The sequence below is a fragment of the Adiantum capillus-veneris genome, chromosome 16, assembly GCF_014529385.1.
Source record: "Adiantum capillus-veneris isolate H3 chromosome 16, ASM1452938v2, whole genome shotgun sequence".
Classification (NCBI taxonomy): domain Eukaryota; kingdom Viridiplantae; phylum Streptophyta; class Polypodiopsida; order Polypodiales; family Pteridaceae; genus Adiantum; species Adiantum capillus-veneris.
The window spans coordinates 29,318,048-29,344,646 of NC_140946.1; positions in this window are offsets into that span (position 1 = coordinate 29,318,048).

The following is a 26,599-nucleotide window of genomic DNA, read 5'->3' on the forward strand; positions in this document are numbered from 1 at the left end:
GGAAACTAATTAAAGAGACCTAAAGATCTAGCCGACGAGGAGTTGAACTCAAAATCTGTTATTCAAGAGGGAAATGGCATAACCAGTCTACCACACTTGGGTGATAGAAAGGTTATACCATTTTTCTCTCTTTATTGGCACACACATACCCACACACACACACACAAGAAGAAGAGAGTTTTAACGTCGTAGGAAACTATCCCAAAAAACGTTAAAGATTAAGTTAGATGTAGACTTACGTTAAATTAGATTTAGGTCTATTTAAGTTAAATTAGATTAAATTTAAGTTTATTTTTAGTTAGATTTACGTTTGATTAGATTTAGGTTTATTTACGTTAGATTTAGATTTAGGTTTATTTACGTTAGATTTAGATTTACGTTATATTAGATTAGATTTAGGTTTATTTACATTATTTACCTGTTATTGAAGAGGGAAATGGCATAACCAATCTACCACACTTGGGTGATAGAAAGGTTATACCATTTTCCTCTTATTGTCGTTTAAGATAAGGTTAAATTTAGATTTACGTTAGATTAGATTTAGGTTTATTTAAGTTAGATTAGATTAGATTTAGGTTTATTTAAGTTATATAAGATTAGATTTAGGTTTATTTTGAGTACACCAAAGGATTATACTGCCCTTTGAAATGATGTATACAGTGCACACAACCTCTTTTCTCTCTCTCTCTCTCTAAATTGTGTGTGGGAGAAGATGAAATCGTTCAAAATACATGCTCTCCTTTTCACATCTACACAGCTAGTAGCCCCATTGGTATGTCTTTTACCCTTCAATGGAGCGAAGACCACATGTTCAATTAGGTTAGATTTAAGATAAGACTTTGGATTGAGTTTTTATATTAGTGTCTAACTTCGAGATTACGGTAAAAAATTTAGAGTTAGACGAACGGTGAAAAGATCTACTGTGAAAAGATGTTAAGATGCTGTGAAATGCTACAGCTAGAGAAGAGGCAAAGGGGTTTTGTCCACTACATGCACTATCATGTAGACGTGGGTGTGTAGATTTCTTGTACCCACAATATAGACATTGACCAATAAAGACAAGATTATAACCCGGTGGTTCTAATCTTCGTGCACCTCTAGACCGAGGTGTGCGCGGATTGGACATGACTAGAGAATGTGAGGTAGTTTACAGTGTGAACAAAGAGAGAGAGAGAGAGACATAAAAAACGAAGAATCCCAATAGAAGATTAAATTTTTTGTCCAGGTTATAAGATTTTTGCCCTCATTATGAGTAGTGATGAGGATGTGGGGCCGTCCAACCGAAACGAGGATGTGGGGCCGTCAACGAGGATCTTATGTCCTTGTAACCAATGCAAGCATGCTGTGCTATCGACAAGACGCGTTTCTTTACAACACGTTCGCAAATTTGGCGAGTTCGATCCATCTATTATAGATTGACTTGTTGCCAAATATAACTCGTCGGACTCTGACGCTGGCCAACAGATAGCAATCTTGCAACCCAATAGACGTGTTCACAGGCGGTTTGGTCAAGCAGCATATGTGAGGCCACAAGATGTAGCCTCTGAAAGCTCGGGGGATGATCATGCAGACCACATTCCCAACGAGGCAATGTTTGAGCCCAAGATTGATGAAATGATCGAGATGATCATGGATTCAGAAAGGCTTATCTATGCTGATATGAAAAGTAAAGCCAACACGCCATTGTATAATGGAGCACGTCTGTCTAGATTGCAAGCGCTCCTGGTTCTTCTCAACATGCAAGCAAAGTTTGGATGGAGTGACACTAGCATCACAGTGTTTTTCAGGTGATCTATTACAATTAGTTTACTTTAATAAAACTCTAAATGTATAATGATCTGATAGATTTTTACACAATTGTACCGTATTTTTATGTTGTATAGATTGCTCAAAGAGCACATACTACCAGCTTATAATGTGATGCCAGATTCCCGAGAGGAAGCAAGAAAGATTTTGCGAAACTTGGAGATGTATTACAATTCGATCCACGCTTGTCCTAATGACTGTATTCTTTTTAGAGGGGAATACATAGACATGGAGAAGTGTCCAAAATGTGATTCCGAGAGATGTCGTGTAGATATCCATGGAACAAAAATTTCGCAAAAGGTTTTGTAACATTTTTCTCTGCTTCCTTGCATCAAGCATTTCTTTGAATGTAAGTCCATGGCCGCCCTAGCATCATGGCATGAGGAGAATAAATCTTCGAATGGTGTGCTGCGGATTCCTGCAGATTGTACATCCTGGAAACATATAGATGGAACATGGTCGGATTTTGCCAGGGAAGCTCAAAATTTGCGCTTAGGCCTGGCTATGGATGGCGTAAATCCATTTGCTCAAAAATCAACATCTTACAGTGTATGGCCCGTTGTCATCGTCAACTACAACATTCCGTCGTGGTTGACTACGAAGAAGGGACACCGATGGCTAAGCTTGATTGTGCCGGGGCGATATAAAGTGAAGAATATAGATGTGTATCTTCGTCCACTATTGAAAGAGATACAACAATTGTGGATTGGCATAGAAGTGGTGGATATGAGCCGACACACAGGTTGACAGAATGCTTTGATCAAAGGCATTCTAATGTGGACCATGCATGACTATCCCGGACTAACAGAATGCTCAGGTGATCTATTTACACTCCTCACTCAGACACTATAAATCTTGGTTTTTCTCAAGCTGATCTATTATCATGTGTATACATGCAAGGCTTCAAACAAGCGGATACAGAGCATGTGTCACATGTGCACCTAGACTGAATGCACATAGGGCGCCCTCATTGAAGAAGCAAATCTACGAAGGTCATCAAGCGTACCTTGCAGAGAATCATGTGTTACGCAACGGCTTTTTGGGAAGAGAGCCACCGAGGATGTCTGCACAAGCATGGTTAGAGCAGAAGGGGATGTGTGATGATGGATTGCTCACAGGGGTGAAGAGACTATCTCTATGATACGAGTTACCATACTGGCCCCGACTCATGATCAATCACTTGCTCGATCCAATGCACATATTCAAGAATGTGGGTTATCTACTATGGGACCATCTGACCGGCAAGAAAGATACTTTGGGAGCCAGAGTTGACCATAGAATGTGGATCGTATGGAGCAATATTGGCCACAAACAGCGTCCGATGGATCGATAAAACTCCCTAAAGCACCATGGATTTTCACAGGAGCCCAAGAACGCAAAGTAAAAGAGACCATTCGATCTTTGCGGACCCCCACTGGCGTAATGCACTCGCTCCGAACGTGTTTTACTAAAGAACGAAAGCTTACCGGTTTGAAGTCACATGACTGGCATAAAATGTGTCAGGTATGTTCATAGTGGAATATATCATAGTGGGAATTGTGTAACACATTCGTGTGTGGACTTTAATATCATTGATGCACGTGTTCGACGAGGCTCTTTATCCTCCCCTTCTTTGCCCGTCCCGACACCAGCCACGGCATCGCCATCAACACCAGGTTTTGCGCGGTTGACTGCCGTTCCTAGGAGCTACACACCACTAGCTACTCCACCAGGAGTCACTCCAGTGGACCCTCCTCGCTTCGGGGCTCAGACTCCAGTGGAGACACCTGACATCCGTACCCCTGTTGACATGCCGCTAGAGACCCCGGCTGGGACACCCAGGTTCACGCGTCAGCGGCGAGAGGGCTTGCCTTACTCCGTCGACTTTAGCGGCGGCATCATCTTGGATGATGAAGGCAAGAAGGTGATTTCGCCCATGCGCGATCTTTGTTCTCAAGTGTTTAGACACTACATACTAAACACCTAGAGTGAAGTACAGAATGATTTAAAAGAGAGAGTCATCAGCATGCTTCATGACGAGTTTCCCATTCCAACACGGGAGGACCGCTTCAATGAAGACGTGATGAAGGTTTGAATGCGCGAATAATGCAAGCACAAGTGTTCCGAAGTGCAAAAAGCAATCAAGCATGGGTGAAACAGATGAGATTGGCTGGCCAAAGAAGATTGGAAGAATGCGAAGAAAGCAGCACGCGATAATCCCGACAAGTGGAAGCAACAAAAGGAGGCAGCCATAGCGCAAGTAGAGGCAGGGAGCTCGCACCACTTGGGGAGCGGCGAGTGGGCATCATTTGAGGCCGATTTTGTAAGTGTTTTCGCATTGCTCTCTATGTTTGATAGTTTAGGGTTTATGGGTTTTTTAATTCTAACATAATGGATTCTTTGTATGTTTTGACAGTGGTCGTTTACAGGACGTGATCCCACACCGTACGAGCGTGAGTACGCAGGCAGGAAGGGCTTAAACGCCCTTATAGACATCCTGAGTTCTCGCGACGGCATGGTTAGTATTAGGGTTTATTCTTTTCTATTTGTTGTATTGTTTTATAAACATCGCTATATGTTTATACTTACAAAAAGCTGTCTTATTGTTTTTTTTTGCAGAATCCGACAGATACGCCGCTTGGACGCGATGAGACATCTGATTAGATGATGTTAGTTTAGCCATACCTAAATAGCATTAGTTTCTTTTTGTCCTAGCTTATATATCATGAGACGACTTTTATACGTCTTTTTGAAAACCATGTTTATTTTTTAAATAATGACAATGGTTTGTAACTATTACATTTACAAAGTTTAACAATCAATTGATTTTGCCTATATGTACAATTGCCATTGATTTACTTTCATCAATTCACACTTGTCACTTTGTATTTTTATGTGTCAAACAATACGAACTATGGATGATGGAGTTAATGGTTATATTGTTTTGTGGGTGACTATTTTGGGTCTATATCTACCTTTGCACTTTTTTTCAAAGGTGAAGAATATGTATGAAACATTCAATATGGTTGATGGGTGGCAGGGCATTCAATGCTCTGCCACCAAAAAAAATTCCTCTCGAGCATCGCTATGAATGTCGCTATATAAGGCTCTGTAGTGTCGCTATAGATGGCTCTACAAGGTCGCTATAATCGTTGCTATATAGAGACGCATATAGCAACTGGCATAGCAACTCTTATAGCGACGTCCCCGTATCGATGCTCTTAGCGACGCCGAGGGTTATAAAAACCCAGTGTATTTCCGTTGCTAAAAGCGTCACAAGAGCACACAACCTCTTGTAGTGCCCTACTTGCACTTCTGGTTTTTGGTGCAAAGTCCACATTTCTTGTGGAAAGATTGTGGCCTTTACAATTTCTCCGTCTGCTTCTTGAAACCTTCCGATGAAGATGTTTGCCAAAATTGCTTCAAGTACCTGTTCGGTGAGGTGAGCTTTCTCACTTGATGAGATATCGGTTATCTCACAGGGTGCCACATTCCACTCCCTTTGTGCTTTCCTTTGAGGCATCCTATTGCCAATTTTAGCATGTGAAAATAGGTTTTAGCCATTGATCAAAATTGTCGAAAAGTGTAAACTCGACCATAGAATGAAAAAATGAGCATAACTTTAACAAAAATACTCTAAATTTGACCAAATTTCACCAGTGCATCTAGGATTACTATAGGCACAAGATTGTAATGTAACATATGAATTTTGGCAGAAAGGAATATGGATCGCGATCCATGTTGAGATGCATTTGGAAATTCTTTGGAAAGTCATTCCTGGGCATATGGGGATGCTACTGAGCAATTTTCTCTGGATTTAGGGTTGAAGGTACATGGATCACGATCCATGTTGGGCAACATTTTGTAAATCTGATGATACCATCTGGTAGGGTTCATCTAGATTATGCCTTGGTCCAAAAAATTTGGGATTTGGATCAAGGGTTTGACACTTGGGCTAAATTTTGGAAACCATTTGCAGATTTAGAGATTTTTGGCTTTTTGAAGTGGACTTTGGGATTCAAATGGTTTGAAACTCCATGGCTTGGCTTTCTTGAACATACTGAATCAGATGGCATGGTTTTTACTTATATTGGGCAAAAAGTTACATGGATCGCGATCCATGTTGGATAGAATTTTGATACAGTTCTTGTGCACATTTGTTCCCGTAGGTTTTCCTAGTACACAGGTGAAATTACTTCAACTTTGGACATGTTTTTCCTTAGTTTGCCCCATTTTTTAGTTTATGGCCATGTTTTTTCCGTTTTGACCATATCTATTTTAGGCAACCACTTTTTGGACTCATGTTTTGCCTGAGATCTATCATTGTTTTGATTTTTGATGGTTTAGGTCTGTAGTTCATAGCTTTGCCTGGTTCCTTTGAAAATTCCACCAGGCATTGAATTCTTTTGAGAAGACAAACTGAATCCTACAATTTTCACCATTTTGCAAGTAAACTAGTTTTGATTCTACCTCCTATCCTTAGGTTACAATTGCTTGTTGATAGGCTCCGAGGAGAGTGTGAAGTCTCCCAATTGACCTTAGCAGTAATTTGAAAATTTGTCAGGACTCTATCTTTAGCCATTCTTTATAGGTCTTGCTGGCATCCCAACATCTGTCCTCTCCTGAGTTTTTTTTTCCTAGGATTCCACCTTTTTTCCTGTGAAAATGACCCAAAGACCATTTGCAAACTGAAAGTAGAAATCGAGTTGGGTTTGATGATCTTTAGAGCACCTTTTTTTATCATTTTGCAACACTAGTACTATTTGTACATTGTCCAGCTAGTGAGCCACTTTTATCTAGATTTTGGCAAAAAGGGACATGAATTGCGATCCATGTTGGTATGCATTTGGAAAAGCCAGTCATAGGAGTTTGTTCCTGGCCCTCTATTGTTACTCTTGTAGAAATTTCCATGATTTTAGGGTTTGGGGAACATGGATCGCGATCCATGTTCCACCACTTTTTTCTGTTGTTTTTACCTTGGCTGATTCTGTCAGCTAGTTGGGGTCTACTGATGAGATATATTCGGTTTTTGATGGGTTTTGGACTTCCCCATTGGCCCTGTTAGTTTGTCGATTTTGTGACCTTGTGCTGCTTTGATCTATTGTTTTGGCACTTTTGATGCAGTATGGGACACACACACACATGCTCTTGCAAGGTTAATGATCATACCTGTCAAATCTCGTGTAGTAAGATCCATCGAGGTGGTCGCAGTGGACAAAAGCAACTCCAGAAACTCTATGCTCCCGTGGCTCTCTCTCTCTCTCTCTCTCTCTCTCTCTCTCTCTCTCTCTCTCTCTCTCTCTCTCTGAATGCAAATGAGCTTATGTTGCCCCATTTGATTATATATTCCCAGTCTACCCGGAATGCCCCATTTATACTTACCTCCATTGATCATATCTTGCTGTTCATATCACCTGCGGTTCGAACTGTTCGTCATTCTGACACTCGATTTACAAATGGCATTCGATCTGCAGTTTTGATGCTTCAAAAGTTGGCTCAAAATTCATCTTGTGTCGAATCTTTCCATATTTCACTACAAGAGGTACTTAATAGTAGCGACGCTCTCAATGTGACGCTCAAATGTGAAAAACCACGGCGTCACTATAGGCATCACTATGAGGGTCGCTAAATTACAAGTAACTTAGAGACGCTCATAGCGACGTCGTCAGGGCTAAAAAAAATAACCGAGAGCGTCCGAAAACTCAGATCTCATATCTGAGTTTGAGTTTTCAACGCGCGCTCAAGCAAGCAAGGTAACGCGCACTCTCCCTCTCTCTCTCTTTCTTCTCCACACACACACACACACACGAGGAGAGGAAGGAGAGCCACGTATGCTTCTTCTCTCTCCTCACTCTCGTGTTCCCTTCCCCTCTTTCTCTCTCCCTCTCTCTCTCTCTCTCTCTCTCTCTCTCTCTCACACACACACACACACACATTGTGTTTTTGAGAGAGAGAGAGAGAGAGAGAGAGAGAGAGAGAGAGCACAAGCATAAACAAAAACGCACACACACATGCATAAAGAAAGAATGCACACACACATTGAGAGAGGAAAAGAGAGAGAGAGCATGCATAAACCAAAAACATACACACATGCATAAACAAAGAATGCACACACACATTGAGAGAGGAAAAGAGGGAGAGAGAGAGAGAGAGAGAGAGAGAGAGAGAGAGAGAGAGAGAAGAAGAAGAAGAAGAAGAATAAGAAGAGAGTCTTAACATCGTAGGAAACTATCCCAAGAGACCTTAAAGATCTAGTCAACAAGAGTTGAACTCAAGACCTGTTATTCATGAGAAAAATGGCATAACCAATCTATCACACTTTGGTAATAGAAAAGTTATACCATTTTTCTCCTTTTTTTATTGGCGTGCACACACACCCCCACACACACACCCGAGAAGAAAAGAGTTTAATTTAACATCGTAGGAAACTAATTAAAGAGACCTAAAGATCTAGCCGGCGAGGAGTTGAACTCCTGTTATTCAAGAGGGAAATGGCATAACCAATCTACCACACTTGGGTGATAGAAAGGTTATACCATTTTTCTCTTTTTATTGGCACACACACACACACACACACACACACAAGAAGAAAAGAGTTTTAACTTCGTAGGAAACTATCCCAAAGACGTTAAAGATTAGGTTAGATGTAGACTTATGTTAAATTAGATTTAGGTTTATTTAAGTTAAATTAAATTAGATTTAGGTTTATTTTTAGTTAGATTTACGTTTGATTAGATTTAAATTTATTTACGTTAAATTTAAATTTACGTTATATTATATTAGATTTAGGTTTATTTAGGTTTATTTACATTAGATTTAGATTTACGTTATATTACATTAGATTTAGGTTTATTTACGTTATTTACCTATTATAGAAGAGTGAAATGGCATAACCAATCTACCACACTTAGGTGATAGAAAGGTTATATCATTTTTCTATTTTTATCGTTTAAGATAAGGTTTAGATTTAGATTTACGTTAGATTAGATTTAGGTTTATTTAAGTTAGATTAGATTAGATTTAGGTTTATTTTGAGTACACCGAAGGATTATACTGCCTTCGCATTTGAGAGTGGCTGGTGTCTCGGTCACTGCGTCGGAGATGCTTAGGAGTGACTCGAACACTGCGTCGGGGTCACCTAGAGGCCTGGATGATGAGCATTCATCGGACAGGGTTTCTATAGTTCATGGGAGGTACATGGCAAAGTGATACGCCTACCTCATCAATCGTATGTCCGGTGAGACCATTATGACCCCTTAGGGGAAGCAAGTGATGCGCCGCATACAACAGTTGTGTAGATGTGAATGGGCCTCACATATACAAATACTCCAATGCAAGAGTTTAATACTCTCACCTCTCCACCCTGTCGATCCATGACGCAGGTGATGGGACAAAATCCTCCTCGAAGCTGGCCCAGTCACCGCTCCCCAGGGAGGAGAGGACGACCAATCCAGACAGGCGGTGGCAGCAAAGTGACGCAGCAAGAGTTTGCATCAAGACGGGGACTGGCGGCTGGACCAGCTTTGAGGAGGATTTTGTCCCATCAAAGCTAGTATAAAACTCTTGCATTGAAGTATTTGTATATGTGAGGCCCATTCACATCTACACAGCTAATAGCCCCATTGGTATGTCTTTTACCCTTCAATAAAGCGAATCACCACATGTTCAATTAGGTTAGATTTAAGATAAGATTTTAGATTTAAGATAAGTCTTAACTTCGAGATTACGGTAAAAAAATTAGAGTTAGACGAACGGTGAAAAGATGTACTGTGAAAAGATATTAAGATGCTATGAAATGCTACAGCTAGAGAAGAGGCAAAGGGATTTTGTCCACTACATGCACTATCATGTAGACGCGAATGTATAGATTTATTTTACCCACAAGTATAGGCATTGACCAATAAAGACGAGATTATAACCCGGTGACGAGGATGTAGGGCCGTCCAACCGAAACGAGGATGTGGGGCCGTCAACGAGGATCTTATGTCCTTGTAATCAATGCAAGCATGCTATGCGACGGACAAGACGCGTTTCTTTGCAGCACGTTCTCAAATTTGGCGAGTTTGATCCATCTATAATAGATCGAGTTGTTGCCAATTATAACTCGTCGGACTCTGACACTGGCCAACAGACAGCAATCTTGCAACCCAATAGACGTGTTCGCAGGCGCTTTGGTCAAGCAGCATATGTGAGGCCACAAGATGTAGCCTCTGAAAGCTCGGGGGATCATCATGGAGACCACATTCCCAACGAGGCAATGTTTGAGCCCAAGATTGATGAAATGATCAAGACGATCATGGATTCAGAAAGGTTTATCTATGATGATAGAAAAAGTGAAGCCGATACACCATTGTATAATGGAGCACGTGTGTCTAGATTGAAAGCGCTCCTGGTTCTTCTCAACATGCAGGAAAAGTTTGGATAGAGTGACACTAACGTCACAGCGTTTTTCAGGTGATCTATTACATTTAGTTTACTTTAATAAAACTCTAAATGTATAATGATCTGATAGATTTTTACACAATTATACCGTATTTTTATGTTGTGTAGATTGCTCAAAGAGCACATACTACCAGCTGATAATGTGATGCCAGATTCCCGAGAGGAAGCAAGAAAGATTTTGCAAAACTTGGGGATGGGTTACAATTCGATCCACTCTTGTCCTAATGATTGCATTTTTTTCAAAGGGGAATACATAGACATGGAGAAGTGTCCGAAATGTGATTCCGAGAGATATCGAGTAGATCTTCACGGAACAAAAATTCCGCAAAAGGTTTTGTAACATTTTCCTCTGCTTCCTCGCATCAACCATTTCTTCGAATGTAAGTCCATGGCCGCCCTAGAATCATGGCATGAGGAGAATAAATCTTCGGATGGTGTGCTATGGATTCCTGCAGATTGCGCAGCCTAGAAACATATAGATGGAACATGGTCCGATTTTGCCACGGAAGCTCGGAATTTGCGCTTAGGCCTGGCTATGGATGGCGTAAATCCATTTGGTCAAAGATCAACATCTTACAGTGTATGGCCCGTTGTCATCGTCAACTACAACATTTCCCCGTGGTTGACTACGAAGAAGGGGCACCTATGGCTAAGCTTGATTGTGCCGGGGCGATATAAAGTGAAGGATATGGATGTGTATCTTCGTCCACTATTGGAAGAGCTACAACAATTGTGGATTGGCATAGAAGTGGTGGATATGAGCCGACACACAGGTCGACAGAATGCTTTGATCAAAGGCATTCTAATGTGGACCATGCATGACTATCCCGGACTAACAGAATGCTCAGGTGATCTATTTACACTCCTCACTCAGACACTGTAAATCTTGGTTTTTCTCAAGCTGGTCTATTATCATGTGTAAACATGCAAGGCTTCAAACAAGCGAATACAGAGTATGTGTTACATGTGGACCTAGACTAAATGTACGTAGGGCGCCCTCATTGAAGAAGCAAATCTATGAAGGTAACCAAGTGTAGCGACAGCTGTTTGGGAAGAGAGCCACCAAGGATGTCTGCACAAGCATGGTTAGAGCAGAAGGAGATGTGTGATGACGGATTACCCCCAGGGATGAAGAGACTATCTCTATGGTACGAGTTACCATACTGGCCGTGACTCATGATCAATCACATGCTCAATTCAATGCACATATTCAAGAATGTGGGTAATCTACTATGTGATCATCTGACCGGCAAGAAAGATACTTTGGGAGCCAGGGTTGACCTTAGAAATGTGGATCGTATGGAGCAATATTGGCCGCAAACAGCATCCGATGGATCGATAAAACTCCAGGCTAAAGCACCATGGATTTTCACAGGAGCCCAAGAACACAAAGTAAAAGAGACCATTCAATCTTTGCGGACCCCCATTGGCATAATGCACTCGCTCCGAACGTGTTTTACTAAAGAAGGAAATCTTAGCGGTTTGAAGTCACACGACTGGCATAAAATGTGTCAGGTATGTTCATAGTTGAATATATCATAGTGAGAATTGTGTAACAATTTCGTGTGTGGACTTTAATATCATTGTTGCACGTGTTTTGCAGTTTATTTTACCGGTTGTCATTGAGGGATGTTTGTCTCTTGACGTCCGCAACACAATTTATAAACTTGAGAAGTTGGTGCAATGGATCTCACAAAAGGAGATCAACGTAGACTCCATACCATTCGCCAAACTAAACGCTGCGGAGGTTGTGTACATGTTTGAGAAATATTTTCCTACTACCATGCTAACCATTCAGTTGCATCTTCTTGTTCACATAGTTGATGAGGTGGAAATAGCTGGCACAGTACATTCCAGATGGATATTCTTTTTAGAACGTTTCATGAAAACGCTCAAGGGATATGTGTGTTAGAAGGCACATCCGGAGGGTAGCATGGCAGAAGGTTGGCTGGTATCAGAGTCCCTAGTGTACATTGGAGAGTGGCTAGACGGATTGGATAAAGCCCGGGATACGCTATGGCAAACCATAGATGATGAGCGCATATCTGGGATTGTCATGTGCAATCTCGGTGTTGAGAAGAAGATGACGGAAGATCTAGAGGCTAAAATCAACCGATTTTGCATGCTTCACAATCCAGTGATGCAAAAGTGGATTTCACAATATGAGGATGCAAAGCAAGAGCGACAAAGGGCACGAATCGAGTGGAGACGGGGAAGACAACCACCGATGCACTATCCGATGGGTCTGGAGAGCCTACCAACATTCATGAGCTTAAGATGGTTGCACAACCAATTGAAAAGCGCACAACAGTGCGGTGAAGAAGTTACTGAGGAAGAGTGGGAGTACTCTCAGGGTTGCGCGACCAAGGTAAGTTTGCAATGTACGACTAGTGACTTTCTAGATGTTTGAACGGCCACTCATAATCTTTGTTGGTTGTAGTATAAGTCATACACAGCAACATGGTGTAAAGGTCGACATTTTAGGGTGGAACGGATCGACAAAAAGCGTTTTACTCAAGATTGTGGAATCATGGCAAAATTTGAACAGTCTAGTCGACGACGGTCCTCTGATGCAAATCCTGTGGTGGTGGAACTCACTTACTTCGGCACGCTACAAGAGATTTTGAGGATCGATTATAGAGGATTTTTTGTTGACTTGTTCGACGTGCAATGGTTCAAGATAATCATGGAGGGTCGCAACGCTACTGTGCGTAGAGGAGAGTTTGGTTTTCTTGAGGTGGATTCAACTAAGAAATGGACTAACCTAAGAGACACTTTCGTACTACCCGAGCATTGTAGACAAGTAAGTATGTAAATAGTTAACATCCCATTTTAGAATTTATGTGCTTGGAAGCTCTCATGTAAGTTATGTGGCTCTGGCAGGTGATATTTCATCCTACGGATCGACAAAAAGCGTTTTACTCAAGATTGTGGAATCATGGCAAAATTTGAACAGTCTAGTCGACGACGGTCCTCTGATGCAAATCCTGTGGTGGTGGAACTCACTTACTTCGGCACGCTACAAGAGATTTTGAGGATCGATTATAGAGGATTTTTTGTTGACTTGTTCGACGTGCAATGGTTCAAGATAATCATGGAGGGTCGCAACGCTACTGTGCGTAGAGGAGAGTTTGGTTTTCTTGAGGTGGATTCAACTAAGAAATGGACTAACCTAAGAGACACTTTCGTACTACCCGAGTATTGTAGACAAGTAAGTATGTAAATAGTTAACATCCCATTTTAGAATTTATGTGCTTGGAAGCTCTCATGTAAGTTATGTGGCTCTGGCAGGTGATATTTCATCCTACAAAGTCTGCATCAAACTGGTGGTGGTACGTCATAGAGGTAGCCCCTCGTAGTGCACAGACGTATGAAGGCTACCATGTGCCAATCACAGCGGCATCAATGGAGGAGATCAGAGAAGATGCTCATTTAGAAGCCGTTGAGGTGGTGCCAGACGAACATCAAGCTGCTACTCTCTATGGGGTGCATGCAGAGGATCTACAAAATGAAACAGAGGACATATGTTTAAATGGAGAGCTCTATATTGATATAGGAAGTTATGTTGAGCTATGTGAGGATGAGAGAGAGATCTCTTAAAGCCATAAATATTGTATTTGAACAATTTTGCTACGTTTTGTAAAAACTCTGGCTCTCTAAGTACCTTCCATGTTGTATAACGCTCTTTTGATTTTGCGCTCACATCCTGGGCAATCCATGGCCACATGCAGCTCCACCACCTGGTTTTTGATTGCAAGATTTGATTGTGTGCGCTCTCTCTCTCTCTCTCTCTCTCTCTCTCTCTCTCTCTCTCTCTCTCTCTCTCTCTCTCTCTCTCTCTCTCTCTCTCTCTCTCTTTCGATTGAAAATTCCGCGTTATCGACTTACCTCTTCCATCACTCAAGTTGAATACAAGAAGAACACGTCATTGCGTCATTGTATTTAATGGTCTTTGCATCCACTCCAGATACGTATGCTCTAGGTATGTTCTCACAAGCAGGGACGAGGAGCACCTCCTCCTCCTCCTCCTCCTCCTCTCTCTCTCTCTCTCTCTCTCTCTCTCTCTCTCTCTCTCTCTCTCTCTATCTATCTATCTATCTATCTATCTAGTTGTCCATGTTTTCTACTCCATTCATTCAATATGAAGTTAAAATGTTTGTTAACCCTTACGGGTCACGGACACCCTATTACCTATGACGGACGTTGTAACCTACGACGGACATTGTATTATTTATTTGGTAGAGTCAAGTATCGGGCTTGTCCGTCCAATAGGAAAATAGTAAGAGTGATCGCCGATGAGAGGTGCACTCTAACTGGAACATTCAAGGGATTAGTTGGCTAAGCATGGACACCCAAGTGTAAATGGGACGAGCTCATATAAAAGTCAACTAAACCTAAAATTCACTCATTCTCTCATTTGTGCAATTGAAGAGTGCTCTTGCTCCATCTCCTTCTTCTTCTTCTTCATCTCCTTGTGTATGTGTGTATGCGTGAGAGAGAGTGAGAGAGGGAGAGAGAGGGAGTGTGTGGGAGATCGAGCATTACGAAGGCACGACGGTGGTGAAGCGGTTGAGCGCGACGTAGCGGTGTCTCCTTCTTCTTCGCGGCGAGAAATCCTCCACGAAGCAAGCGTAGAGCGGTGAGTGACATACCATCGCCTTCTTTGAGCTTACTAGTTTAGGTTTGTTGTGTGCTTGGAGCCATTTGTGGCTCGCACACGGTGTATCGGCAAGTTCCTTGCATTGACACGTGCGACATACGTGCACATTTTTGGCGCCCCTGCCGGGGAATGCCATACATTAAGCTCGAGTAGCACTCTGTGCTTCTCCGTGGTGCAATTTCAATTATAGGAAAGGTAGGGAAGGAGTGTGTGTGTGTGTTGAGAAGAGGGATTTGGTGTTATACTGTGTGTTTTTTTGTTAATGGAGTTTCAAAGGTTCTATGTTTATTCTCTGTGTATTAAGATAGTTAGTTTTCTTTGTTAATGGAGATTTCAAAGGTTCTGTGTTTATTCTCTGTGTATTAAGGTAGTTAGTTTTCTGTGTACAGTAAGTAGGAAGTACATTAGTGAGAGTTAATAGAGTGTGTTAGTGTGTAAGAGTAGGTGTATTAGTTAGAAGTAGGTAGATAGAGTGTGTGTGTGTGTGTGTGTGTGTGTGTGTGCGCGCTCTTGTGTAGGTCGCGGCAACCTTATCTTTTTTTTTTAAAAAAAATTAAAAATTAAAAATTTTAAAGGTAGGACTGGGATCGGGAATATCTCCCAGATCCAAGCCCAGACCCAAGCCCAAGCTCATGCTCAGGCATAGGCCTCAGTCGCCTTTTAAAAAAACAAATTTTAGCTTCACACGTAGCTAAAAAATCGATTTTTTGAGGACCAACGGAACATCAGATGCCCGAAAATTGTGTTGTAAAGCACACAGCGACCCTCTAAGTGATACGCTCATTTTGAGCTATCACACACTTTAATCAAAAAAATCAAACATTAAAAAACATTCAAAAAATATCAAAAACAAGAAAAAATCAAGTAGAAAACGGGGTGCAAAACACCCACAAAACAAAGCAAGTAGCCTTTGAGGGTACTTGCCGACACTTGTAGGGCACCCAAAGCACATGTATCTATGCTCTGGTTGTGTGCTAGAGTCCGAAAAACTAGCTAGTGCTTCGATTTACGGGGGTACTCACTATCCTTCCACGCTAGGGTCTACGCCCTCGGCGGGGACCCAAGGTAGTGCAACCCAAGACCCAAATATAGGGGCTAGCGACTCTTCCTCTGACTACGATATTATGGAAGAGCATCTTATACAAAGCCCCGGGGGAACAAATGAAATCGTACCTAGCTAGGCCCAACAACGTGGAACTAGTGTTTTTAGCCGTTTGATGGAAACTTTTAGTAGAGCTACGCGCTCTGAACCTACGGCTAGTGAAGTAAACGAAGGGGGTGGGGAAGTAGAATCACCATTCACATATCTTGTAGACCCCACACTCCCTCAGAGTGTCCACGTGGACATTCTACCTACCTCATTTAATGAAGGCCCTACCGAGCTACCACCTTCCAAAGTCGCCTCTAAGGTAGCGGTGACTAAAAGTCAAAACACGGGAAGCAACATTGCATCCACCTCACGGCAACCCTCTAGTACACCAAGTTTGGATGGGGTATTTCTCAATGAAAATTGGGAATATGACCTACACACGGCGACTTTGACCGACCCATACATGGGCTACACATAGCATGTGGATTGGTTAGAAGTTGTACAATCCACATCTAGAGCCACTAGTCTAGAGGAACAACAACACATGATCTGCAATGTCATCCATAGGATTATCCAGTCCGAGAGGCAAAATCGAGGAATAAACATACCTTCGATAGGTCCTATGCGATTTTTAGACACAGGCAAAGGGAAACAACCCACTCTATCACAATGGAGACTCCCCCAGTGAGTCCCATCGATCCCCCATATGTTGTCTCGCCAGGGGTCTCAATGCAATCTAAGCCCACAAGTGATAGCTTTACTTTTCCAAGTCTAGCTCAATCTTTCTCTTGATGACACCACGGCTACCATGCCTACCCCAATGATCGGCATGCCGCGAAACACGCCATGGACCTCGTTTGTTAGTAAAGCACCACTACATGGTAGCTCAATGCCTATAACAATACCTACAAGTGTGTACCAATCGTATGCACCTATGGGTCATCACACTCATGTAGTCCCTACCCCTCCCATTGTTTCAACTACCAATGCTCCACAACCACAATACACAAGTTCTTATTTCCATGGGACTATACCGGCTAGCATTAGCATGTCACATCCGACGTCTGCTATGCCTAGGGCCACCCATATGAACTATGGACCACCACATGGCACAACATCGTACCCAACGTGGAACCCAAGGGCTTCCTATGCGCCAAGCCCAATGCCAATACCTACTCCACATGTAGTCTCTGGAGCACCTTCACCCATGGTGCCTGCTCACTTAGGTGACTTGGCAACATTTGCTCAAGCTATTGGTCGATCTATTGCTGAGAATATGCGTAACACGCCTGATAGAGAGCCTAGAAGTAAGGCAGTACAAATAGCCAAGCTCACACAAAAATTTAGTGGAGACGGGGATGTGAGAAATCATATCGAAGTGTTTGAACAAATATGCGATTCTCTAGGAGAACACAATGACCTACATAAGAGCAATGCTTTAAGCCTAACCTTAAGTGGAAAGGCTGGGGATTGGTATAGAACCCTAAGGGTGGAAGAAAAAACGATTTACCCTACTCTTAGGAGATTGTTCTTAAAATAATACATACGAGAGGGAGTGCTTTGGGGTGTAGCCTCTCAGCTCCAGAAAGCCCAACGAGAGGAAGGAGAGTCGGTGAGAGACTTTATAAGTCGCTTGAAGCATTTGAATTCTCGTTGTAATCCAAATGAGCGCTTCAACAATAACCAATTTCTTGATAGATTCATTAGGGGGTTACGACATGAGGATATCTACAATTAGAGGTATCACCACCTGGGAAGCAGTCACCACCAATGCAATCCAATTGGAGGATAATTTAATGATTCAAGGAGAAAGAGTGTCTGTTGAGACTAAATCTATTAGCTCGCAAGCATCAGGGCATCAGCCAATGACCCTAAAGCCTATTGCTAAGGAGCCAAAGATATCTGAGATGACTTTAGCAGATCTCACCAAGGCTATTCAAGAGAGTCTTAGAGACAATCGTGCTCCACAAAACAATCATATATATCCAAGAAGGGAGCAGCAATGGTGCTCAGTATGCTATGGACCACATAGTACCAGTGAATGCCCTACTTTTAGAGTAAAATTCAATGGGAACTGCAATGCATGTGGAAGGTATGGTCATCAGGCTAAGGATTGCATAGTATTTAAGCGTGCGATGGCCAATAGACCAACCTTAGCATGGACAAACACACCTCGAGTGCCTGCATTGATGTCGGCCCCACCTCTTGAACAAACATCACAACATATGGTCCCTAGGGCCCAAAATGTTGTTCAAACAACACCCTTACCACCTCCAGTGCTAGGACCGCAACCACCACATCTGAGAATCACTTATGTGAATCAAGTGGGTTGTGAGTCATCTATTTCTTGTTTGGAAGGCTATGAGGAAGATATAGATCCTAATATCGCCTATGGGATGGATGTGCTTGAAGAAAGTCCACAATACTACATGGAGGACTATTGGGGACAAGTCAAACCTGTATATCAAGTAGCTGCTCTTACGGCAAGAGGCCAAAATATCAACTACACTGCTAAGAGACCACCTCTTCAATGCTATGAGTGTGGAGGTCCACATCGTGTAGCCGAGTGTCCTATTAGGCTACAAAAGAACGCCACACTAATGCGACCAATCAAGCGAGCACGTCTACAATGCCGATACTCATGTGTAATCGATGTGGCATACATCATTTGATTGCCCAATGTCCAAATAATCCAAATGCACCGAAGATCACGCCATTAAACTTGGTTGAAGTTACCGAGGAGCCATCACCAAGTACACCCGTGGTACCAGTAAACGTACTCACACGATCGATGCTCCAAAAACAAAATTATATTCTTGAGGAAAGAGACACGGCATCAATTGCCCAATCTCAGAAAAAGAAGAAAACACGAAGAAAGAGATCGCAAAAAGCAGCGAAGTCAGACCCCAGTTCAAAGACCAACGTAGGGACTGGTGATGACCCCGTATATATGAACGACACTGAAGAAGATTCTGATTCAGGTGAAACCATGTAGACCAAAATGACCACTAACATAGAAACCAACAAGGAAGATCTTCATGAGCCACAATGGCCAGGATCCAAAAAGAAGATAGGAACTTACCCAAACTCTACAGAGGAGATTGAGCGAGTCAAGCAATTAAGGAGTTTGGTAGAAGATACCCAAAGGGATCTAGAACCAGCACCTAGGAAGATCCAGATTACAGACACCGTGTTCCCTACGCAACAACAACCTCACCAAGTCCATAGACCCTTGGACATACCTAGTGTCATCCAAGAAGAAAGTGACTTAAAGTCATGGTAAAGTGGGCGTACTCACTTCTTGATGGAAAGAATGTTTACAGAGGGACTACCTGATCGTATCGAAGAAATGGAGATCCCATCTTCCCCACGTCAAGGGACTCAAGGCCAAAAGGTGCCGTTAAACATTGCCAAATTGATGGATTTCATGTCTTTAGAAGTTAGAACCACCATCATGTCCAAACTATATAAAGACCCCGAGCTAGTCTCAGCCCGTCGAGCCTTCCTCAATGGAGAACTGAAGTTTGGGCTACCACAATTTGCATAGATGGATGGAGATGGGGAGATGCCAATAGAGGAGGAATACATAGATCCACAACCGAACCTAGATGAGAACCTTGTTATAGAAATACCTGTTAACAAGTTGGGACAATACTTTGAGGGTGATGAATCTAATGCGACTATACCAATCACTACTAAGGGATTAACTGTGAAGGGAATCCTTGATGGTGGCGCTGGGGTTAGCATTGTGACTAAAAATTGCTGGGAAACTATGGGAAGACCTCACCTTGCGACCACAACCATAGTAGTGAAGATGGACAATGGGTCTATTGTTAAACCTATTGGGATGCTAGAAGATCTTAAGATCAAGGTCTTTGGACATAAAATAAGAGTTACCTTCATTGTTATGGATTTCTCCAAACACACTATGGCATCGGAGATGATCTTAGGACGTCCTTTCATGAGGGAAGCAAAAATGGTACATGACTGGTCTAAAAACCATGTCTACTTGCAGTTCCACGATTCTGTCATTCGAGTGGATCTTGTGACTGGTCGAGCACATCCTCTAGGAAACAGGTTTATAATTGATCATAGATCTGACACCATAGTTCACTCGGCCCCGTTGCAGTATTGTTACACGTGTAAAGCGGACACTGATGTTGGGGAAGATTCTCCTTATATGGATGTACTACCTGGGATGACTGAGTCGGACAATGTGGATTGGGTTCACCTAGCAGCAACCATAGACACTTGGGGAAATAGGGGGACGACCTGGGTAACACCTGAGGGGGATGAAATGCCCGTACCCTTAAATATGCTACAAGAAATGTATATAGCTTCTGACAAGACTCGTCCCAATATAGCAAAGAAAACATACAAGTGGGTCCCTAAAGATTCTTTAGTAACCATGGCTGATGCTAAAAAAACGGAAGCCTCGTAAGAAATGTCCCACTCACTCCAAGAAATGTAAAGGAACATTGCGTTGGATTCCTAAACGACTATTGGAAGCCCAAGGATACTATGAAGGAAATGATCAAATATGGGTGCCCAAACGTAAATTGTACTCTTACGTGTCACCTGGCCCATGTAAACCCAATCATGTGGCTCCAAAACAAATTGAAAATTGTGGAAAGGAAAAAATCACGGAATGTTACACACCCGCTCTAGAGCTAGTTTGAGTACCAAAGAAAGAACGATTTGTTCCACCTAGCTCAAGAATAGGGAAAGTAAATGAAGCTTCTTGCTCTTCATGTAGTTCCTATACGGAAATAGAAGCTTCGACACAACCTCCACCTACCATTGTACATATCCATACAAGCAAGAAAGAGTTTGCACCTCCCGTTGTAGGTTCACCACCTACAACAATGTTGCAAATAAAATCATGGGAGAGTACCTTACCACCCTTGCAACTAGATGAAACACATAGGGCGATCGAAAACTATTGGTTAAAGCCTTCACCCATAACAACTTGGAACAATTGGTTTCAAAAGGTGACGACATCATTCCAAAAGGTATGATCTACCCAAGGAAGGGGGGAGTGTTTGCTGACATCCATCATTCACTTGCTTCCCTCTCAACCTTCCTCCCTGACCTCTCAATCTCCAATCCTAGGGAATGTATATATAAAGCCTTATACTAGTTCTAGCAAACAAACAAAAAAAGATTTTTATTTTTTTTTAAAGTAAAAGAGCAAGAGCGACTAGCAACGATAGAGCACCCTATCAGATCCTACACAGAAGTCTAAATTCACCATGTCACATCAAGCAACACACAAAAACAACTCATGTTTTAAAGACCTAACCAAATCTATATGTATTCTCAGAGATGGCTAGTTCACTAGAGGCATGTGCTTCTATTTTTTATGAAAGGTACCCTTTTTTCTTTTCTCAAGTGTTTCACATCTGCTACCCTGTACTTTCTTGCGAATGGGATTTGGTAGAGAGACTTGCGTGTGAGCGAAATTTTGAGGAGTTAGAATGGCTGATACGTCTATGGATAACTGGTGATCCCTACCCAGTAGCGAATGTTTCTCCGGTGGCACATGCTTATTCTTTTGCACAGGATGAGTATCCACGCATCGCGAGGTTCTTGATTAACACGCTTGCGCAAGAGGATGATGAAGAAGAAATAATAGAGACCGAGGAAGACTATGGCCTCACGGAAAATGATTTTGTTTATCTAGATGATGAGGATAGAGGCCTAGCCTTAGGGTGGCCACCCGGTTTATATAATATCCTCTTTCCTTGATTCTAAAAGGGATGACAGATAGGTAGATTAGGGGTTTGGATTGTGTTTTGAGTTTGTTTTCTAGGAGTTTTAATTTTTTCACACTGACATGCCTCCTAGAGGTATAGTGCTTGTTTTTTGGATGTGTTAGGTAGGACTTATATGGATCTCCATCCACATGGCTGAGGACAGCTGCTTCGACGAAATGAGCAACTCCATACCTCCAGGTGTACTGGTTTCCATGATTCATGTTGGTGGATATGTATAATTGCTAATAATGATTTTTCATGGTTTCTTTGAGTGCAATAGTTATGTTTGTTATCTGCCATTATAGATGTATAAATTTGTCTTTGCTTAAGTTGATGGAACTAGAGTTTAATCTTATGGATGAACCTTGAGATTAGGAGACCGTGACTTTAGGTTAACTCATTTACTTGACCACTAGGTCTAGCTGATAAAATTATCTGAGTATTTGAGACCTTAGGAATGTTTAAGGCATAGAAAAGCTTGCTCACTTAAACAACAAAAACACTAGTGAGAATACAAAGGAAATGGAAGCAAAAAACATAAGTGCCACAAATGAAAAATCTAATGCTGGAAGAGAAATCCTGGCTTGATTTGGTACTTCACTCACATGTATTGTCTATGGTACTAGAGCCTTAGAGGTTCCCAGTGTGGGCGCTTTTCTTTGAGAAGCAAAAAGCCCCGGACATACAAAATAAACACACACGTCAAATGATTGTGAACCAAAGTAAAAAAGAGAAAAAGAAAAAAATGAATGACATTTAAAAGACTTCCATCGAGCTTACAATTAACATTTCAAGCTTTTGTTTGCAGTTGTGAGAGCTAGTTGGCTAATCAAAGCTGAAAAGCACAATTAGGGAATCTTGCATTTAGATAATCTTCTTAGCTTAGCTAGTACTAGAGTAGATGTTTTAACCTTAGTCATAGCTAACTTATTGATAGACTCACCCATAAGCCCAAAACTCTTGATTAATTAATTTACTCAAAGTGCGATTTATTTGTCCTTAATGGCAGTCTAACATTTCATAAATCTTGCATTTACTCATTTCCACATGTACTTTACATTCCCCTCATGATTTATGGCCATATAATTCCGCTTGCTGAAACAGTGACTTTGCCTTGTAGATTCAAATCTAGATGCTCTACAACATGGACATAACAAGCTTCAACTCAATAGCTTCCGAGGATGGAATCTACATCAGGAAGGGGGGCATGTTAACCCTCACGGCTCACGGACACCCTATTACCTACGATGGACGTTGTAACCTACGGCGGACATTGTATTATTTATTTGGTAGAGTCAGGTACCGGGCTTGTTGGTCCAATAGGAAAATGGTAAGAGTGATTGCCGATGAGAGGCGCACTCTAACTGGAACATTCAAGGGATTAGTTGGCTAAGCATGGGCGCCCAAGTGTGAATGGGGTGAGCTCATATAAAAGTCAACTAAACCTAAAATTCACTCATTCTCTCATTTGTGTAATTGAAGAGTGCTCTTGCTCCATCTCCTTCTTCTTCTTCATCATCTCCTTGTGTGTGTGTGTATGCATGAGAGAGAGAGTGAGAGAGGGAGTGTGTGGGCGATCGAGCATTATGAAGGCACGACGGCGGTGAAGCGGTTGAGCGCGGGGTAGCGGTGTCTCCTTCTTCTTCGCGGCGAGAAATCCTCCACGAAGCAAGCGTAGAGTGGTGAGTGACACACCATCGCCTTCTTTGAGCTTACTAGTTTAGGCTTGTTGTGTGCTTGGAGCCATTTGTGGCTCACACACGGTGTATCGGCAAGTTCCTTGCATTGACACGTGCGACATACGCGCACAATGTTCGTGTGTTTAATGCAGGTGTGGATGATGAGAAGTTTCTTTCTTCTTTGTCACCCCAGCAGAGACAGTGGTACGTGGAGCGTCATCGCTCTAGCGCACCATCGCGCGTTCCTACTCCATTCGAATCTCCCTCTGTTTCGGAGTCCTTAGCGTGATCCGAAGCTTCGGTGTCGACGAGACGATCTTCATACTCGTCTAGGCGCCGGCGCTCTAGTGGTGGCACTGGCGGTTGTTGTGGGGATGCCATCGCCGATGCTTCGACATCGCCTCATGTTCGACGAGGCTCTTTACCCTCCCCTTCTTTGCCCTTCCCGACACCAGCCACGGAATCACCATCGACACCAGGTTTTGCACGGCTGATTGCCATTCCTAGCGGCTACACACCACTAGCTACTCCTCCAGGAGTCACTCCAGTGGACACTCCTCGCTTCGAAGCTCGGACTCCAGTGGAGACACCTGACATCCGTACCCCCGTTGACATGCCGCTAGAGACCCTTGCCGGGACACCCAGGTTCATGCATCAGCGGCGAGAGGGCTTGCCTTACTCCGTCGACTTCAGCGGCGACATCATCTTGGATGATGAAGGCAAGAAGGTGATTTCGCGCATGCGCGATCTTTGCTCTCAAGTGTTTAGACACTACATACTAAACACCTGGAGTGAAGTACCGAATGATTTAAAAGACAGAGTCATCAGCATGCTTCATGACGAGCTTTCCGTTCCAACACGGGAGGACCGCTTCAATGAAGACGTGATGAAGGTTTGAATGCGCGAATACTGCAAGCACAAGCGTTCCGAAGTGCATAAAGCAATCAAGCATGGGTGGAACAGACCAGATTGGCTGGCCAAAGAAAATTGGAAGAATGCGAAGAAAGCAGCGTGCGAGAATCTCGACAAGTGGAAGCAACAAAAGGAGGCATCCAGAGTGCGAGTAGAGGCATGGAGCTCGCACCACTTGGGGAGCGGCGAGTGGGCATCATTTGAGGCCGATTTTGTAAGTGTTTTTGCATTGCTCTCTATGTTTGATAGTTTAGGGTTTATGGGTTTTTAAATTCTAACATAACGGATTCTTTGTATGTTTTGACAGTGGTCAATGACAAGACGTGATCCCACACTGTACGAGCGTGAGTACGCAGGCAGGAAGGGCTTAAACGCCCTTATGGACATTCTGAGTTCTCGCGGTGGCATGGTTAGTATTAAGGTTTATTCTTTTCTATTTGTTGTATTGCTTTATAAACGTCGCTATATGTTTATACTTACAAAAAGCTGTCTTATTGTTTTTTTTGCAGAATCCGACAGATACGCCGCTTGGACACGATGAGACGTCTGATTAGATGATGTCAGTTTAGCCATAGCTAGATAGCATTAGTTTCTTTTTGTCATAGCTTATGTATCATGAGGACTTTTATACGTCTTTTTGAAAACCATGTATATTTTTAAAATAATGACAATGGTTTGTAACTATTACATTTGCAAAGTTTTCCAATCAAGTGATTTTTCCTATGTGTACAATTGTCATTGATTTACTTTCATCAATTCATGCTTGTTAGTTTTGTATCTTTATTTTGCAAACAATACGAACTATGGATGATGGAGTTAATGGTTATATTGTCTTGTGGGTGACTATTTTGGGTCTATATCTACCTTTGCACTATTTTTCAAAGGTGAATCAATTAATGAAACATTCAATATGGTTGATGGGTGGGAGGGCATTCAATGCCCTGCCACCAAATTATTTCCTCTCGAGCGTCGCTATGAATGTCGCTAATAAGGCTTTGCAGCATTGCTATAAGCGTCGCTATAGATGGCTCTGCAGCGTCGCTATAATCGTCGCTATATAGCGACGATTATAGCAACGCTTATAAAGACTGTTATAGCAATGCTTATAGCGACGTTTCCGTATCGACGCTCTTAGCGACCCCGGGGGTTATAAAAACCCAGTGTATTTCCGTTGCTAAAAGCGTCACAAGAGCACACAACCTCTTGTAGTGATTTGCCATGTTCGAAGTCCTTGCTTTGAAGTTTTGACGTTTGCTTTCAAAAGTCAATTCTAAATTTCCTGGCTTGACTTATCAATTTTTTGTTGATTATCTGTCGTTTTTTGTTTTTTGTAAAAGAGAATTATTAACAATGATTATTAGTCGGCCAAAAATTAGCCAAAATTAGAGTCATCTCCCTTATATGCATACTCTTGTTTTGGTATTAGATGGTGACGTTATGGCTATGATTATGCCAACTAAGAGTCTGTCATGCTCTGAAAAACTTGTTGTGTGTTTTTTAAAGAAAAAGAAAGGAAAGGAAACAAAAAGAAAAGAAGTAAGATGATAATTATAGTATATACAAATGATAATCCTGCCGCATTTCCCCCCTTCCTAGAGTGAGTCGTCCCCGACAGACATGTGTCAAAGTGCTTGGGAACAAAGCGCGTGTCTATGCATAGCCGTATAGTGTGGCTCTGTGATGCTGATGGAGGATATGCATGGGGAAACAAAATGATGTGTAAGAGAGAGGTGTTGAACAATATGTTCAGTGGCTGCTGGAGGCGAGGTTCCCTGGAAGCTGCGTGGTTCGAACAAAAGAAATTGGAGAAGACGCGCTTTGTGTTTGACTGTGACCAGTAAAAGTTTTAATGCTGATGGTTGGGTTGGTTTTTGGCTTTGTTTGGGTTGCCACCGAAATTGCTTGGGTTTGGATTCCCTAAAGAGGCATCGTGAAAGCGAGGTTGTTTTGGTTGCCATACCCACTTGACAGTGTTTGGATGCCGAAGATAGTGGTCCATTGGGGTAGGTCGTGTGACAACAGCAGTGGGCAATTTGTTGTGGTTTAATATCTATGTAGGCAATGTAGGCTCACGTGTATTGGTTTGTCACTTAGGTATCCACAATTGCCTAGGCTTGGTTTCCATGATTGATTTTTTAACCCATATTTGCTTGACCATGGTGGTGGGGTATCGATGAGTTGGTGCATGTGGCGATGGTAAAGGTTCCCAAACATGGTCTGTTTGTACGAATGGCGTGGTGAAAGATTGGCCCTCGTATTCAAGGAGTAAGGTGTT